This window comes from Marmota marmota, unplaced genomic scaffold, assembly GCF_001458135.2.
Source record: "Marmota marmota marmota unplaced genomic scaffold, marMar, whole genome shotgun sequence".
Taxonomy (NCBI): Eukaryota; Metazoa; Chordata; class Mammalia; order Rodentia; family Sciuridae; genus Marmota; species Marmota marmota.
In genome coordinates this window covers 3,841,381-3,843,907 of record NW_025999895.1, presented here as the reverse complement: position 1 = coordinate 3,843,907, position 2,527 = coordinate 3,841,381, and the positions used below count along the sequence as shown (strand labels likewise).

Sequence of the window (2,527 nt, the reverse complement as noted above, 5' to 3'; positions counted from 1 at the left end):
TCGGAGGGCCTGGAGATTCAGAGTAAACCAGACAGAGACGCCTGCCCGCGGGAGGCCAGCCCTCTGGACAGTGTCGTCTGTTTTCTAAATAGGTTTGCATCTGCCCGTTTCCTAAAGTAACATGAATTCTTTTGTCTTTTTTTCCCTTCTCTTCCTTTTTGGTACTGGGGATTGAACCCCTGAGCCACATCAAAAGCCTTTTTTTTTTTTAATTGTTTTGTTTTAGACAGGATCTCACTCAATTGCTGGGGCTGTTCTCAAACTTGCGATGCCTCCGCCTCCTGAGTTGCTGGGATCACCAGCACGCACCACCATGTCTGGCTACAGTAACGCTTATTTTTAAAAAAATATTGTGCTGCTCCTACAGATGAAAATCCAGCATGGACTTTGTGGGGCCGTTAGAAATCAAGAGTTCTGCAAACTTCTTCTGAACGCCCTCTCCAATGAAGGTCTGAATCCTGACGAGCTCTTGCTTGATTAGAACAGGAGAGATCCATTCCCCAAAAATGTAAGCATAGGATCACCATATGACCCAGAAATTCCGCTTCTAAGTATGTAGCCCATAGAATTGAAATAGACGTTCAGACACATTCTTGCACACTGACATTCATGGGGGCACAATCCTTAATTGCCAAAAGATAGTAACAGCCCAAATGTCCATCAGGGGATAGACAGATGAACAGAACGTGGTTTCCATGGAATATAATTCAGCCATGAAAAGGTGAGAGGCACGACTCATGCTGTGGCATGGATGAACCCAAGGTATGTGGTGACAGAGACCTGGCACCCAGGTCACACATACAATTCCTGTGACATGTACTCTATGAAACGTCCAGAGTAGGAAAATCCAGAGACGAAGGTGAGCTTGGACCACCAGGCCCTGGAGGATGGGGTGTCTCAGCCCCAGTGAGCGGTGACAGCCGCACAGTGCTGTGGTTACAGCTGCAGGAGAGTACACCCGAAAACGGTTCGTGGAGGATTTTATGTTGAGAGAATTTTATCTCAATTTCTTTTTAGAAGGGAGATTTCCAATATCAGAAAGATATTGAAGACATACCTTGGCCAAACGAGATCTTCTCCTTAATGGAATAAAAAGGAATGGAGAAAACTGCGTTTTTCCTTCTGATTCCCAGACCCTTTTGCCTGCAGTCTCTCCTTGGGCCCTTGAAATGACCTTGGGCTGTGGAAGAGAAGGTGGCGGCGTCTGCTGGCGCTGTGCTAGCAGACTCCTCCCGATTGTGCCGCTTGAACACAGAGACGTGATTTCCCGTGGTTTAGGGGCTGGGGGGCAGGATGGAGGTGTCAACGGGGCTGATTTCTCAGGGGCCTCTCCGTCGGCCAGCAGAGCCGCCTCCCTGTCTGTCCTCAGCGGCCTTTCCTCTGGGAGCGTTCCCAGTGGCTCTCTGAGGGCCTAGATTTCTCGTGTAAGGACACCCTCAAAGTGGATTAGGGTCCACCCAAGCAGCCTTGTTCTAACCCGATCACGTACCCCAAGGTCCTGCCTCCAAACAGTTACGTTCTGATTAGGACTTCAGCAGAGGAATTTGGTGGCAGGGGACACAAGCCAGCATATAAGTGACCAGTCAGTTCATTGATGAGGAAAAGCAGAGATGGCCACTCAGGTCACAGAGCTGGTGGGAGCAGAGTGGGAGAGAGCTCTGATGGCCCATCTCTTCCTGGCTGCCTGCTGTGTCCAGTGAAGTGGCCTTTCGGTGTCCCTGGAAAGGCCCTCGTGGGAGCAACCAGCCCCACGGCACACGAGGTCTCGGGCCACCATGGAGACCACGTGGGTCCCAGCTCCCTGGCCATTGCCATCGCCACCTTGTCCTCTGCTCCCTCCCACGACCTCCAAGACGTCAGCAAGGCTCCGCTCTGGCCTCTGGGGGGGGATGTGTGTGATTAACTAATGAAACCAAACGCCCCTGTGTCCACCGCCTGGGGAGCAGCAGTTTGTTTCCCTGACCTGGTACCTGGAGACCAGTGGGATCCAGAGCTGGCTTCGTTTGACATGCACCTTCCTCCTCCAGGCACCAAAGAGATCGATTTTTGTAGAGTAAACAGACTTCAAAATGGGATGCCGTCTCTGAAAGGCTGCGTCTGATTTGGCAGTGCCTGCTCGGCCTAGCCATCATCGTCCTGTGCGGATGAGAGATCGGAGATAGCGGGGGAGGAGGGGCACGGATGCTCCCGGAAGCGGCACGCTGGCTGGCTGTGTTCCTGCAACAGGAGCAGAGACCGGGACCAAGCGGGCCTGAGCCCCGCACACAGCCTGAGACTTCTCCCTGATGCTCCCACAGCGGTGACTGCAGGGGGACCTTGTCCCCAGGGACACGCCCAGGAGCCCTGGCTCCACGTCAGACGTGTCCAAGGACATGCCGGCTACATCCCGGGATGTTTCAGAGGGCATCCCCTGGAAAGGTGAGTGGCTCCCCGACACGCAGTCCCCATCCTCCACAAATGGTACCTCCACACTGCTCAACCAGAAGCCTGGGGGGCCCTTTTGGGTCTCCTGAGGGGTTTCCATAGC

General features: G+C 53.3%; 1 long non-coding RNA gene across 1 annotated transcript; it reads right to left on the bottom strand.

The window, feature by feature from the left end:
* Positions 1 to 241: 241 nt before the first annotated feature.
* On the bottom strand, positions 242 to 1,518 carry LOC125614876. Its single transcript, XR_007345450.1, has 3 exons — positions 1,490 to 1,518; positions 1,058 to 1,180; positions 242 to 942 (listed from the first exon to the last, which is right to left on the bottom strand). It is a non-coding gene; the product is annotated as an uncharacterized LOC125614876 (long non-coding RNA).
* Positions 1,519 to 2,527: the final 1,009 nt, after the last annotated feature.